Raw genomic sequence first — 17,180 nt, 5'->3', positions numbered from 1 at the left:
CACTGTGCCACAAGAGGGCTCAATATAAGCTGCTGGAACAGCAGTTCCAGAGATCAGAAACAAATAGGTTTTTAAAAGGAGGCCAGGAACAATTCGGATGAAGATATTTTTAGAGGGATCAGACTAAGACAAGTGGAAGGTTGTGCATGTACAGCAATGCAAGAGAGGAAATGCAACTGGCAGATGCAGAGGTTTAAAAGGAAAAGTTAGGACATAGGACTGAGACAGGGCATGGTAGATTAGAGTGGTGCTGGAAAAGCACAGCAGGTCAGGCAGCATCCGAGGAGCAGGATTTCCCTGTTCCTCGAATGCTGCCTGACCTGCTGTGCTTTTCCAACACCACTCTAATCTAGACTCTGGTTTCCAGCATCTGCAGTCCTTGTTTTCACCAGGGCATGGTAAGGCAATTATGTGTCCTTCTTAAACTAGGAGGGACCTTTATTGTCATTCTTGACTGAAGTCAACAAATTCTGCAGAGATGGAGCTTAAAATCTGGGGTATTTTTGATCTGTAAAATGTTCATATATACAATCACTTGTTTACACAGCAGTTAAGGGTGCCAAGATGGCAATTCCTGACCTAACAGCTTTATGAATGACAGGTGCAAAAGCTGTTCGATATGAAAAGTGGTGAGCCTGTTTAGAAACTAAGTACGGAGTTGTGTGGCACAGTCAGCTAACATCTGTACGTGAATGGGCTCAGAAATCCAAGTTCGAGTAGTTGCTTCAGTTATCATTGACACTGAAGGGAAGTGATAGCAGAGCAGTAATGTCACTGGACTAGTTATCCAGGGACCCAGGCTAATGTTCTGGGGATATGGGCTTGAATCTCATGTGCCAGATGGTGAAATTTGAATTCAATTAAAAGCTGGTGTAATGGTAAAGGACTCATGTCCTTTAGGGGATGAGATCTATTGTCTTTACCTGGTCTGGCCTACATGTGACTCCAGACCCACGGCAAAGTGGTTGATTCTTAATTTCCCTCTGAAATGGCCCTAGCAAATCATTCACTTCAAGGATGATCAGGGTTTGGCAACATATCCATGTCTTATGAATCTACTGGGCCTCAGAGGAGACCTGCTAACTGTGTGTCAATTTCGCTCAGTTAATAAAAGGCTCAGCTATGATTTAGAACATTATGGTTGAAGGGGCATATTAGAAATTGAGAAAATATATTGAGGGTGATACTTCAATGCTGTACTGCCAAAGCGTCATGAATCAAACCAAAGCCACTTCTTATATTTTGTGTGGATGTTAAAAATCACTACACCAACAAGGCTATTTTCCCAGTGGTCAACACTCCTCTCTCAAAAATAGGATAGTTGCTCAATCATTCAAATGTTGTTTGCGAGACCTTGCTGTGCAGAAATTATCCTTGCCAGAATCTCATTCCAACAAGCTCCTAATTGCTGCTGATTGTAACTCATCCAGCCCCAAGTCCATATACTATTTCCACTCAGTCCACTTCCAAGCTGACAGGAATAAGAGAAAGTTAAATATTAAGAGAGAAGCAGAGCACAGAGTTAGACAGATGTGGAACAGATGGAGATACCATGGCTGAAGAGTGCAGAATAGGCTGGCTCTTGATGGTGCTATACCAGGAGTCTGCCACATTTGAAACAAAATATAGATTTGCAGATGTTAAAAGTACTCACAAGAGTCATTCAACCCATCAGACCGATATCATTTTTTTGTTGCAGCCATTTACTCAGCTTCATTTACTCCCCATGGCATTGCATCGCTTTCTGATTTATCTAATGTCCTCATAGAAAATGCAATGCAGTCTTCCTCTGGCAAAAACCAGGAATCAACATTGCAAAGATTGTTTTCCTAACCATCCCTTTTGAGGCACTTTGAAGTTAAGGGCTCTCTGTCACTGACATCTTACCAAGGCTAATAAAATGCTCTATAATTTAAAAACACTCTATCATATCTGCTTAGAAAGTTAAAAATCACACAACACCAGGTTATAGTCCAACAGGTTTACTTGCAAACACTAGCTTTCGGAGCGCTGCTCCTTCATCAGGTGGTTGTGGAGTGAACCTATTATTTAGATGCATTATCTGGGCTGACAATGACACCAAACGTTAAAGTTTGCTTGAGAATGTCACTTTTAAATGTTCTGCAATTTACATATGAAAGAACTGAAACCAACATGTTCATTCTAAAAGATGTGGGACTTAACAAACAATCCTGGTCTTTTTCAAAATATAATTTTAGCTACACCACCCTGTAAACTTTTGCTATAAATTCTGTGCCTTACGATCTTATACTCCACAACCACCTGATGAAGGAGCGGCGCTCTGAAAGCTAGTGCTTCCAATTAAATCTGTTGGACTATAATCTGGTATTGTGTGATTTTTAACTTTGTACACCCCAGTCCAATACTGGCATCTCCAAATCATATCTGCTTATAACACTCTCTGTTATAATCCAGATATGAGGTCTCCCAGTTTATAACAACCAATTTCCCAACACTTGGTCATTATGCTTCACATATACTTCCTGTCATGCCTAAACGTACATTCCTTCTAACTGTGGCTACACTGATATTTTAGTGGACAGCAAAGAAGACTACCTCAGAGTACAATGGGACCTTATTCAGATGGGCCAATGGGCCGAGGAGAGGTAGATGGAATTTAATCTAGATAAATCTGAGGTGCTGCATTTTGGAAAGGCAAATCAGGGCTGGACTTATACGTAGAGCTTACTGTATAGCACAGTATAGGCCCTTCGGTCCACTATGTTGTTCAGCAGTCCAATCAAGTTTGAATTTAATATTTTGACAATATTAAAACCAATGAAACAATCCGATACTTTGGGGTATAAGACTGGGCAAAACTGAACAGTTGGAGGAGAACTGCCAAGCCACCGACATATGCAGACTGCTCAGAGAATAGCTCTCTTAAAGGTACCTTTATCTATCAATGACCTGGGAAACAGAAATCTCTAAGAAGAAAAGAAGACAGAGGAAGATACAAAGAGAAGATTCAACAGCTGACTGGTTTTGAAATTTGAATCTTTGGTAAATTTTAATCGAGGGTTTTATTGGACCAGTATTGTAGAAGGTAGGCTAGAGGAAGGAGTTGTAAATAGTTGTTAGTTAATATTCTATGTTAGACTTAAAGAATAAAGTTCTTACTTTTTTTGTACTTTAAATAGCAACTTTTGGGATCGTTCTTGGCCTCTCGAATTTTAACAGATTACAGCATGGGTTAAATCATTTTTGTGTTGCAGGTTTAAGTTAGCAGGGGCGATTTACCCTGTGTCATAACAGTTCGGAGGCTTGTCCGGGATTTGAACTAGTTTAGACAGATTTGAATAGATCTGGGGGTATGAAAAAACCCAGTAGATTTAAACACTTGCAGGTTAGCATCCTAGATCTTTAAATAAAATGCAAGTGAGGCAATTTGTTTAATTTCGGTGACTTGTGGTTTATGAAATTAAAAGTGAGTGAAATGGCTGTTAAAATTGTTAAAGAGGTTCTGGGATTTGAAGATGATTCTCAAATTTGCCAAGAAGGTTTAGAAGGAATGAAAAAGGCCATACCTTTAGAGTTAGCAATTAAGTTAGAGTTGGGTTTAACAAAGGACAAAAGTAAAGCTGAAATTGTAAGGGAGTTACTCAAACACTTAGGTGCGTTAGAGAAACAGACAAGTGCAGTAGAGGTAGAAAAGCTTAAATTACAATTGAGGAAAATGGAGTTAGAAGATATACAGACAGAAAGAGAGGAAGGGCAGAGAGAGAGAAGGTTCTTAGCTAAGTAAAGAGAGAGAGAAAAAAGGGAAAGAGAAAGAGAGAGAGAGAGGAAGGAGAGAGAGAAGGTTCTTAGCGGAGCAAAAAGAGAGAGAATTTGAACTTGACAAGTTGCAACTTAGTCAGCAAAGTCAAGTTAACAGGATGGAGATCAAAACAGAAAGTAGTAAAATATACAAGTATGTCAAAACTCTGCCACATTTTGATGAGAAAGATGTTGAAGCTTTCTTTATTTCATTTGAAAATTTGTCTAAGCAGATGGAGAGGCCCGAGGATTTATGGGTAATGCTAGTTCAGACTAAAGTGGTAGGCAGAGCTCGTGAGGTATTTGCTTTGCTGTCAGATGAGGGGTCAAGATATTCTGAATAGGTTAAACAGGGTATTTTGAGTGCTTATGAATTGGTACCAGAAGCACATAGACAGCGGTACAGAAACATAAATAAGGAACCAAGTCAGGTCAGGTTGAGTTCGAAAGAATTAAACATAGTTACTTTGATAGATGGGTATGTGCTTTCAAAGTAGATAAGACCTAGGAGGCTCCACGAGAGATTATTCTGCTGGACGAGTTTAAAAACTCACTTCCAGAGATGGTCAGAATTCACGTGGAGGGACAGAAAGTTCAGGAAGTGAGAAGGGAAGCAGAATTAGCAGATGAATATATGTTGGTGCATAAGACAAACTTCTGGCCAGAATTTCATCCTGCGAGAGATAGAAGTTGGGAGAAGGGCAGATCCTACACTCCGAAACGAAGAGTAGAGAACACTGGTAACAGTTTACCACAGGATAAAGAAGTGCAAGAGAGTGGAAGGGAGGTGAAAGGCCTCAGGTCTTTTCACTGTAATGGAGTGGGACACAGAAAATCACAGTGCTGGTGGTATAAGAAGGGCACTGGGAAAAGGTGTGTTCACTGCCAGAAAGTGGGACATATAAAATCACAGTGCTGGTCGTTAAAGAAAGGCACTCTGGGAAAAGATGTGGTAGAAGAAGCTAAGCCAGTGGCATTAGTGAAGGTAATAAAGGAAATCCCAAGAGGAGCTGAGGAGCTGCAGGAGAGTGCACAGCCGAGGCAGGGGCTGGGTATGAAGTTATTACCTGATCTGTACAAAGGATTCACCTCTGTGGGTAAAGTTTACTCAGAAGGAACAGGGGAGAAGGGAAATAAGTTATAATTTTGAGAGAGACAGGATCTAACCAGTTGCTGATAGCAAGGGATGAGCAAATATGCACACTTTCTGATCTGTTAACTGAGAGTGTGATAATTTGTGGGATAGATGGACAGAAATTTAGTGTTCCCCCTTGTAAGAGCCGGTTGGAGTGCCAACTCAAGACTGGGGATGTAACAGTGGGTGTGATTGACAGAGTGTCAGTTCCAGGAATTCAGTTTGTTAGTCATAGAGTCATAGAGATGTACAACATGGAAACAGACCCTTCGGTCCAACCCACCTATGCCGACCAGATATCCCAACCCAATCTAGTTCCACCTGCCAGCACCGGCCCATATCCCTGTAAACCCTTCCTATTCATATACCCATCCAAATGCCTTTTAAGTGTTGTAATTGTACCAGCCTCCACTCTGGCAGCTCATTCCAAACACGTACCACCCTCTGCATGAAAACGTTGCCCCTTAGTTCTCTTTTATATCTTTCCCCTCTCACCCTAAACCTATGCCCTCTAGTTCGAGACTCACCCACCCCAGGGAACATACCTTGTCTATTTATTCTATCCATGCCCCACATGATTTTATAAACCTCTATAAGGTCACCCCTCAACCTCGGATGCTCCAGGGAAAACAGCCCCAGTCTGTTCAGCCTCTCCCTATAGCTCAAATGTTCCAACCCTGGCAACTTCCTTGTAAATCTTTTCTGAACCCTTTCAAATTTCACAACATCTTTCCGATAGGAAGGAGACCAAAAGTGCATGCAATATTCCAACAGTGGCCTAACCAATGCCCTGTACAGCTGCAACATGACCTTCCAACTCCTGTACTCAATACTCTGACCAATAAAAGAAAGCATACCAAACGCCATCTTCACTATCCTATCTACCTGCAACTCCATTTTCAAGGAACTATGAATCTGCACTCCAAAGTCTCTTTGTTCAGCAACACTCCCAAGGACCTTACCATTAAGTGTATAAGTCCTGCTAAGATTTGCTTTCCCAAAACACAGCACCTTGCATTTATCTGAATTAAACTCCATCTGCCACTTCTCAGCCCATTGGCCCATCTGATCAAGGTCCTGTTGTAATCTGAGATAACCTTCTTCGCTGTCCACTACACCTCCAATTTTGGTGTCATCTGCAAACTTACTAACTCTTATGTTCACATCCAAATCATTTATGTAAATGACAAAAAGTAGTGGACCCAGCACCGATCCTTGTGGCACTACACTGGTCACAGGCCTCCAGTGTGAAAAACAACCCTCCACCATGACCCTCTGTCTTCTACCTTTGAGCCAGTTCTGTATCCAAATGGCTAGTTCTCCCTGTATTCCATGAGATCTAACCTTGCCAATCAGTCTCCCATGGGGGACCTTGTCGAACGCCTTACTGAAGTCCATATAGATCGCATCTACCACTCTGCCCTCATCAATCCTCTTTGTTACTTCTTCAAAAAACTCAATCAAGTTTATGAGACATGATTTCCCACGCACGAAGCCATGTTGACTATCCCTAATCAGTCCTTGCCTTTCCAAATGTATGTATATTTATACTTTACTAGTATAAATCCTCCCGAGCAGCTCTAGCAAATCTCCCTGCCAGTATATTAGTCCCATTCCAACTTAGGTGCAATCCGTTCTTCTTGTACAGGTCTTGGGAATGATTTGGCAGGATCCAAGGTGGGAATGACACTCTTTGTGGAGAAGCCCAAGGAAGACCAAGAAACTGAGGAGTTAAAACAGAAACATCCTGGTATTTTCCCAGACTGTGTAGTAACAAGATCTCACTATCATAAATCACAGCATAAAGCGAAAAATAAAGAGAAAGATGAAGGAGTTGAGATTCAAGTTAGCGGACATTCGGTTTGATGTAATGGTGCAGGAAAAACCTGAACAGGCAGAGGGTCAGGCAGAAGTGTTTAGTCCTGAAAGGCTAAGGGACTTGCAACAGCAAGACAACACAATAAAAGATATATATGTGGATGCGTACCTCCGAAAAGGAGGCAGAGGATATTCCTGAGGGTTATTATCTGAAAGACAGAATCCTAAGATGGAAATGGAGACCACGGCAGGTTAGTGCAGAGGAGAAATGGACGGATGTACACCAGATTGCGTTGCCAGTAGTATACAGGCAGGAAGTGTTATGGGTAGCACATGAACTACCTATAGGAGGTCACCTAGGAGTACAAGAGACTCAGGCTAAGGTACAAAGGTCTGGAATGCACGAGGATGTGGTTACCTTTTGCTGTATATGTCATACATGCCAAATGGTAAGTAAGCCACAGGTGGTAATAAAAACCAGCACCTTTGTAGCCAACGCCCATATTTGGAGAACCTTTCAAGCAGGTTATAATTGACTGTGTCGGTCCCCTTCTGAGAACTAAAAGTGGGAACCAGTACTTGTTAACCATAATGGATGTGTCTATCAGATTTCCGGAGTCAATTCCATTACGGAGTATCAAGGCAAAAAAGGTGGTAGAGGAGTTAGTAGCTTTCTTCACATGGTATGGTCTACCCAGAGAGATTCAGTCGCACTAAGGGTCAGATTTTACTGCTCGGTTGTTTAAGGAGGGTATGGATAGCTTAGGTATACAGCACTTTAAATACAGTGTGTATCATGCTGAGCCCCAGGGAGCTTTAGAAAGGTGGCATCAGACCCTGAAGACCATGTTGAGAGCGTACTGTCAGGATTACTTGAATGATTGACTGGGAAAGTACAGTTCAAGTACTTTAGATGGGTCAGTTTTTGTCCAATGAGTGCAGGAGGGTTTTCTGACACAGTATGTAGGCAGGCCAACAAGGCGTGAGGCCACATTAGATTTGGTACTGGGTAATGAACCCAGCCAGGTGTTAGCTTTAGAGGTAGGTGAGCACTTTGGTGATAGTGATCACAATCCAGTTATGTTTACTTTACGGTTGGAAAGGGATAGATATACACTGGAGGGCAAGAGCTACAGCTGGGAGAAAGGCAATTATGATGCGATTGGACGAGATTCAGGATGCATTGGACAGGGAAGGAAACTGCATGGGATGGGCATAATAGAAATGTGGAGCTTATTCAAGGAAAAGCTCCTGTGTATCTTTGATAAGTATGTACCTGTCAAACAGGGAGGAAGCTGTTGAGCGCAGGAGCCATGGTTTACTAAGAAAGTTAAATCTCTTGTCAAGAGGAAGAAGTCTTAAGTTAGGATGAGATGTGAGGGTTCAGTTAGGGTGATTGAGAGTTACAAGGTAGCCAGGAAAGATCTAAGGAGAGAGTTTAGATGAGCGAGGAGGGGACATGAGTTGTTGGCAGATAGGATCAGGGAAAACCCTAAAGCTTTCTATAGGTACATAAGGGATAAAAGAATGACTAGAGTAAGATTAGGGCCAATCAAAGACAGTAGTGGGAAGTTGTGCATGGAGTCAGAGGAGAAAGGCGAAGTGCTGAATGAATATTTTTCATCAGTATTCACACTGGAAAAAGACAATGTTGTCAAGGAGAATCCTGAGATACAAACTACTAGACTAGACGGGATTGAGGTTCACAAGGAGAGGTGTTAGAAATTCTGGAAAGTGTGAAAATAGATAAATCCCCTTGGCCAGATTGGATTTATCCTAGGATTCTCTGGGAAGCTAGGGAGGAGATTGCAGAGCCTTTGGCTTTGATCTTTATGCCATCACTGTTTCCAGGAATAATACCAACAGACTGGAGGATAGCAAATGTTGTTCCCTTGTTCAAGAAGGGGAGTACAGACAACTCTGGTAATTATAGACCAGTGAACCTTACTTCGGTTGTGGGTAAGGTGTTGGAAAAGGTTATAAGAGATAGGATTTATAATCATCTCGATAGGAATATGTTGATTAGGGGATAGTCAATAAGGTTTTGTGACGGGTAGGTCGTGCCTCACAAACCTTATTAAGATCTTTGAGAAGGTGACCTAACAAGTGGATGAGAGTGAAGGTGTTGATGTGGTGTATATAGATTTCAGTAAGGCGTTTGATAAGATTCCCCATGGCAGGTTACTGCACAAAATACAGAGGCAAGGGATTGAGGGTGATTTAGCTGTTTGGATCAGAAATTGGCTAGCTGAAAGAAGACAAAGGGTGGTGGTGGATGGGAAATGTTCATCCTGGAGTTCAGTTACTAGTGGTGCACCACAAGGATCTGTTTTGGGTTCACTGCTGTTTGTCATTTTTATAAACAACCTGGATGAGGGGTAGAAGGATGGGTTAGTAAATCGGCGGATGACACTACAGTCAGTAGAGTTGTGGATAGTGCCGAAGGATGTTACAGGTTACAGAGGGACACAGATAAGCTACAGAGGTGGGCTGAGAGGTGGCAAATGGAGTTTAATGCGGAAAGATGTGAGGTGATTCACTTTGCAAGGAGTAACAGGAATGCAGATTACTGGCGAATGGTAAGATTCTTGGCAGTGTAGATGAGCAGGGAGATCTTGATGTCCATGTACATAGATCCCTAAAGTTACCACCCAGGTTGATTGGATTGTTAAGATGACATATGGTCTGCTAGCTTTTATTATTATAGGGATTGAGTTTCGGAACCGTGAGGTCTTGCTGTAGCTGTACAAATTCTGGTGTGGTCGCACTTGGAGTATTGCGTGTAGTTCTGGTCACCGCATTATAGGAAGGATGTGGAAGCCTTGGAAATGGTTCAGAGGAGGTTTACTAGGATGTTGCCTGGTATGGAGGGAAGGTCTCTTGAGGAAAGGTTGAGGGACTTGAAGCAGTTTTCATTACAGAGGAGATTGAGGAAGTGAGTTAAGGGAGACATATAAGACAATCAGAGGGTTAGATCGAGTGGACAGTGAGACCTTTCTTTCCTCGGATGGTGATGGCTAGCATGAGGGGTCATAGCTTTAAATTGAGGGGTGATAGATATAGATGTCAGAGGTAGTTTATTTACTTAGATAGTAAGGGCATGGAATGCACTGCCTGCAACAGTTGTAGACTCAACAACCTTATGGGCATTTAAATGGTCATTGGATAGGAATATGGATGAGAATGGAATAGCGTAGGTCAGATGGGCTTCAGATCGGTTTCACAGGGTGGTGCAACATTAAGCACCCAAAGGCCTGTACTGTGGTAATGTTCTATGATTGGGATAAAGGTATCCCATTCATATTGTTTGCCATTAGAGATGTCCCAAATGAATCTACTCGGTTCACCCCCTTTGAGTTAATATTCGGGCATGAAGTGAGAGGCCCTTTGTAATTAGTTAAAAGAAAATTTGACAGGACCAAAATCGGAGATCTCAACTTAGGTTATGTATCGCAGGTGAGGGGGGTACTAAATTGAATAGGTGAGTTAACTAAACAGCATTGAAAGAGGGCACAGTATAGGATGAAGCAGGTGGCAGATAAAAGCTCTGAGACTTGGACGTTTTCCCAAGGGGATTACGTGTTAGTACAGTTACCAGTGATAGGAGATCCCTTCAAAGCCAGGTTTAGTGGTCCCTATCAAATTAAGAAAAAGTTGAGTCAGGTGAACTATCTAGTAACGATACCGGATAGAAAATAAAAACTATTGGGAATGTCATGTGAACATGTTGAAATTGTATTTTCCTAGAGAGAAGGAACTAGCGAAACAGATGTTAGTTACTGTCCCGCAGAGTGAGGAATCAAATCCAGATGATATGGATTTTGATGTGCCTCAAAATAGATTAAAAATGAAGAAGTCCTTGAGGAGTGGGATAGGTTAGTAAACTATCTGTCTCATGAGCATAGAACACTTTGCTCTACCACTCATCAAGCAGTCTGCTTGAAAACTCCATTTGCTGAAGGAAAAGTAGAATTTGTTGGGGCACAGTCTCCACGATTTTATATTGCACATTCCAAACGCCATTTTTTTTCCTGTTGGCAATCTGTAACTAGTCAAATGCCACAGGAATCACTGTTGGTGGCCTCAATTATTTACGATCAGTAATTCAGATACAGGGACCAAATGTACAGTTGCTAATTTTTGCCAACAATACCAACATAGGTAAGAGGTTGTCAAGGAATTGACAGATTAAATAAATGGGCAAACAATGGGCAGAACAATATGGAAAAATATAAACGCCCACTTTAACACAACAGAGTTTGCAGAAGTCAGAAATAAGAAGGCAAATGGGACTTTTTTTTTGCAAGGGGAATTAAATATAAAAGGATGTTCTACTGCAGCTGTACCATGTCTTTCCTCAGACTAGGAGATCAAAACTGCACACAATAGTCAAGGTGTGGCCTCAACAAGGTCATGTATAACTGCAGCAAGACAAAGGTTCTGCCGGTCTGTCTGATGTAGTGTTTGTTACAGGCAGGAAACTAGCCACCAGGATATACAAACACCAACTTGTACAGGGCCACATCTGAAGTAATGCACAGTTCTGGTCTCCTTATTTGAAAAGGAATATAATCATGTTCAAAGCATTTCAGAGATGTTCATTTGACTCATTTCCATGATGAAGTTATCTTATGAAGAAAGGTTGAACAAATTGGTCCTTCATCTATTGGAATTTAGAAGAATTAGGTAAATAACGTGGATATCAGGAAAGCATTGCCTCTTGTGAGGGAGGCTAGAAGTAGAGGATGCAGTTTAAAAATAAAAGGTCTTCCTTTCACAAAAGAATTGAGGAAACATGTTTTTCCTCTAAGGTATATAAATTCTCTTCCCCTCAAAGTAGTTGAGGCTGGCCCATTGAATTTATTTGAGGCTGACTTAATTAGATTTTGATGGACAAGGGAGTTAAGGATTATAGAATATAGAAAGATGGATGTGGGATTGTAATAAGAACAAAATGGAGGAGAGGTCTCTTCTGGAATACCATGCCCACTTCTGGTCACTCAGTTATAAGAATATTATCAAGCTAGAGAGGGCTCAGTAGAAACTTACCAGGATGTTGTTGGCTATGGAAGGTTTGAGTTATAAAGGAAAGCTGAATAGGCTGGGATTTTCTAGCGTAGGAGGTTGAAAGATGACCAAAAAGTTTATAAAATAGTGAGGTATAGGCAGAGTTAATGGTAGTTGTCTTTTTCCTAAGATGGGGATTTCAAGACTAGGGAGCACATTTTTAAGGTGAGAGGAGAGAGATTTTAAAAAGGCATGAGAGGCAAATAGTTGTGGATTGTGGGTAGAGTGAACATCCTGAGGAAGTGGTGGATATGGACACAATTACAACATTTAAAAGACATTTAGATAGATACATGAATAGGAAAGGTTTGAAGGGATGTGGACCAGGAGAAGACAGGTGGGACTAGTTTAGTTTGGGATTATATTTGACATGGATTCATTGGACCAAAGGGGCTGTTACCATGCTGTATGACTCTATGGCTGAATGGCCTACTCCTGCTGAGTCTCATGCTCCTGTTGCTGGTCATATTAATTTTACTCCAATATCAATTATTAATTTTATTGAGAAAACTGAATAAGAGTCAAGAGCCAGTAATGGAAGTTGAAAAGAATAAACACAAAAAGGATGTTTGCGATTTCTGAGAAGATTTGTAGCTCAGGTTCAGGTTGTAAGTTTGCTCGCTGAGCTGGAAGGTTTGTTTTCAGATGTTTCACCACCATGCTACGTAACATCATCAGTGAGCCTCCGGTGAAGTTCTGGCCTACTCTCTATTTGTGTATCTTGGTCTGTTAAGGTGGGTGATATCATTTCCAGTTCTTGTTCGCAGAGGTTAGTAAATATTGTTCAAATCAATGTATTTATTGATGGATTTCCAGTTTGAATGCCAGGCCTCTAGGAATTCCCATGCGTGTCTCTATTTAGAGTAATAGAGATGTACAACATGGAAACAGACCCTTTGGTCCAACTCGTCCATGCCGACCAGATATCCCAACCCAATTTAGTCCCACCTGCCAGCACCTGGCCCATATCCCTCCAAAACCTTCCTATTCAAATCCCATCCAGCTGCCTTTTAAATGTTGCAATTGTACTGGCCTCCACCACTTCCTTTGGCAGCTCATTCTATACATGTAATACCTTCTGCAAGAAAAAGTTGCCCCTTAGGTCTCTTTTATTTCTTTCCCCTCTCACCCTGATCTTAGCAGGACTTATACACTTAATGGTAAGGTCCTAGGGAGTGTTGCTGAACAAAGAGACCTTGGAGTACAAGTTCATAGCTCCTTGAAGGTAGAGTTGCAGGTAGATAGGATAGCCTGTCCTAGGATTGCTACGTTGTCCCAATCGAGGTGGTGTCCTTCTTCATCTGTATGTAAGGATTCTAGTTAGAGTAGGTCATGTCTTTTGCTGGCTAGTTGGTGTTTGTATATCCTGGTGGCTAGTTTCCTGCCTGTAACAAACACTACATCAGACAGACAGGCAGAACCTTTGTCTTGCTGCAGCTATACAGGACCTTTTTGAGGCCACACCTTGACTATTGTGTGCAGTTTTGATCTCCTAGTCTGAGGAAGGACATTCTTGCTATTGAGGGAGTCCAGCAAAGGTTCACCAGACTAATCCCAGGATGGCAGGACTAATGCATGAGGAAAGACTGGATCGACTGGGCTTGTTCTTGCTGGAATTTAGAAGAATGAGGGGTGAATTTCCTAGAAATATATAAAATCCTGATGGGACTGGGCATGCTGGATGTGGAAAGAACGTTCCAATGCTGGGGAAGTCCAGAACAAGGGGTCATAGTCTAAGAATAAGGGGTAAGCCATTTAGGACTGAGATGAGGAAGGGTTTAATTCATTCAGAGTTGTGAATCTGTGGAATTCTCTCTCACAGGAAGCTTTTGGGGCCAGTTCATTAGATATATCCAAGAGGGAGCTGGACATGACCCTTGTGGCTAAAGGGATCAAGGAATACAAAGAGAAAGTGGGAATGGGATACTGAGCCATGTTCATGTTGAATGGTGGTGCAGTCCTGAAGGGCTGAATGGCCTACTTCTGCAGCTATTTTCTATGTTTCTGTGTAAGAGGATCGCTTGAAAGCTCCAAACCTGAAGTGTTTGGTTAGAACTCTTAATGGAGTTATTTGAAGCTGAGAAAGTCTAACCACAATTGTGCAAATCAAAGAAAAGCCTCTCAAACTCTCAAGATTGGGAATTGGAAGAAACAGTTAACTCAAACCTAAAGTTGTAAATAGAAGTGAATTCTCTCCAGTTTTTCAATTCTATAAAATGATAGCATTGGACTAAATGGGGTTGCATTTTTATTGTGTTGCAAAATGTGTTATATTTAAATAGCTTGGTTTATTATATTTTATCTTCATTTCTGTAGCATAATAAACTTTTATTTTATTGTTAAATATATAGCACTGCATACTTCTGTTTCTGTGGATGACCACCTTGTTAAATTAAAACAAAAACAAAATATATTCTGGGATCTGATTTGTCTGGTAATAACATCAGCTGGGATCATAACAATGTACTATTTGGAATCAACATTTATTTGTGTAAATACAGGGAGGAAGAGGAGAGCAAACCATAGTCTAAGCTGCTAGATTACATTATATTAAATACTGTGTAAAGATTACCTTACTCTTGATCATCCTGCCATGAATTTAATGAAAAGATTTTACTTGAGATTTTCACAATTTCTATTTCGCTGTCCATTTTTTCATTCTCAAAGTGACAATCAGCAATTAGAATTTTTTTTTCCAAGAACAATCAACATCAGGAGCTACTTTAAATCAATTCTTTTTTTTTAGATGATTACCATGTAATGTTATTGCATTTGCCCATTAGTAGAACACAACACACAAGCTCTTTTTTTATGGACTCTGAGAACTTTCCAGTTTGGCAGGTTTCCAAAATGAGTAAATTTTAATAATTGCTACAATCCCAAAGGAGGTTCCATCAACTATTGTATTCAAAATGGCTGAAAACAGTAGTTACCTTTCCCAAAATGATTACAAGGCAGAAAAAACACTGAATAATATTTTAATGGATCTTACTTAATGTTTTGTTAGTCACTATTTTGACCAAATTACATACAATACAGGAAGGGAACTAGGGATCGATTCAGGGTTCAGACTTGGCACCTAAAATACAAGATCTTATCCCTACAGGAAGATACAACATTTGACACAGAATATTTATGGAAAATTAATCTTGCCTTGTGTCAGTTTGGCTCAATGGCAATGCTCTCTTCATAAGAGTGTTCAGTGAGAGAGTTCAGAGATTGCAGTGTGCAATTCAGGCTAACAAGGGGAAGTAGCTGTTGTTTGGATGAGACTCTGAATTAAAATCTTTACAAGCCTTCTCAACTCAACTTGAAAGATTAAAAGTACTATTTGAAGATAAGATTTTCCTAATATTGATCCTTTAACCAATGTGAATATATAATCTGATCAATTAGCTTATTTCTGGTCATGAACTTTGCTATGGACAAATTGATTGATTGATTGATTTAGTGTTATGTTTGTATGCTTTACCACAGTGAAAATACTTAAACAACTCATTGACTGTACATTGCTTTGGAACATCCTAAGGTTATGAAAGGTGATGTACAAATTGCAAGTTTTATTCCTGAAATTACATAAATTGATAATTTTGAGGTGTTGTGAATGCAAATATATTTAACTTTAAACTTATTATTTTTCCTTTATTGATCCTCCCCTCCAGGAACTATTGGATCTTGATGATGATACTTCCACAAACACCAAGCACCTCGATTGCCTTACCCATGTGTTTGAACCTTGACATTGAATGTTCAAAGACTTAGTTTATAACCAGAGGAACACAATCATCCTATTCCCCTAACCTGAAGCTAGACATGCAGGACACCAGATAGGGGAGCGCTGAATGATTTCACTGAAACCATCAAATCCTTCTGACAGTACTTGACAAGGTGAACACTACAACAGCCTTGTTCACCCTGGATAGTCTAGAACCCAGCAACACAGTCTCAGGATAAGGTGTCACCATTTAGAGCCGAGATGAGAATTATCTTCATTCAGGGTTGTGATTCTTTGAAATGTCTAACCCAAAGAGATCAGTCAGTCATCAAGTGGATACTGAGGGAATTTCTTTGTATATTCATTTTTGTGGAATAAAGAGGTCACTGGCTAGCTAGCATTTATTGCCTGTTCCTACGTGTCCTTGAGACAATGTTGGTGAGCTGCCTTCTTGAACCACTGCAGTTCAACTACTGCAGATTGAAGAGACTAAAAGGGAATCAAGGGATTGTATAATGTAAGAAGGTGTAGCTGAAATTGAAAACAACAAATGGTGGAACAAGCTTGAAGGGGTGAGAAAAAGACTTCCTTTATTTCCTAATCATTTTAACCAGGGACAGTCATCAAGGTAATCATTTTCAGGAGGCTGATCGTGGATAGTACAGAGGTACACAGATCTCTCTTTACAACAGAACAATACAAAAAGAGGAGGGCTTGAATTCAGAAGAACATGGGATCATTCAAATACTGAGCACGAGAACATTTGCAGCATTAGGAAGTTATGTATTTACCCAAGAGCATTGAAGTAGTTTTATTGATTTGGTTTTTCACTCAGTTAACTCAGACAAATAAAACAAAACTCAGCTGTGAAGATACAACACAATACCTGAAACCGTTTAAAACAGGTACTATGAGATATGCCTCATTGCACTGGACTCTAAACTGTAGTCTGAGCCATTTAGCAGTATCTTCACTATTTGACTGCTATGAAATCATAAAGGTTACAGTAGAGATGGATGCTCATGGAGCCTGTCATGTTTGGATCAATTCACTCCAAGACAGCAACTCAGCCAGAGCCCCTCTACACCCACATTTCATAAGGAGCAGGAGGAGGCAATTCAGCCCCTTGAGCCTACTCTGCCATTCAATACTATCACAGCTGATCTCAAATCGGCCTCGATTCCATTTCCCTGCCCACCTACCATAACCCTTCAACCCATTACTAACTAAAAACTAATCTCCTTTTAAATTTACTCAAGGCCCTGGCATCCATGCTCTCTGGGTTAGTAAATTCCACAGATTCATGATCCTTTGAGACCCTTAATCACAGTTTTAAATCTGACGCTCCTCATCCTAAAGCTATGACCTCTTGTTCTAGATTGTCCCAGTTTCTAGAAACATCCCCTCTTTGCATACTTTATCAATCCCCTTTAGAATTTTATATATCTCAACTAGATGTCCTCTTATTCTTCTAAACTCTAGGAAGTATAGGCCTAAACTGTTCAATCTTTTTTAGAGTCATAGAGGTGTACAGCACGGAAATAGACCCTTCGATCCAACTCATCTATGTTAACCTTGAATTATCTAGTGCTGTTTGCCTACATTTGCCTCAGCCTTCTAATCCTTCCCTATTCACGTATCCATTGTACTCATCCCCTGTACTTC

The sequence above is a fragment of the Chiloscyllium plagiosum genome, unplaced genomic scaffold (genome assembly GCF_037043375.1).
Source record: "Chiloscyllium plagiosum isolate Xiang-an unplaced genomic scaffold, Cpla_swu_hap1 HiC_scaffold_50, whole genome shotgun sequence".
Classification (NCBI taxonomy): Eukaryota; Metazoa; Chordata; class Chondrichthyes; order Orectolobiformes; family Hemiscylliidae; genus Chiloscyllium; species Chiloscyllium plagiosum.
Note: the sequence above shows the minus strand (reverse complement) of the source record.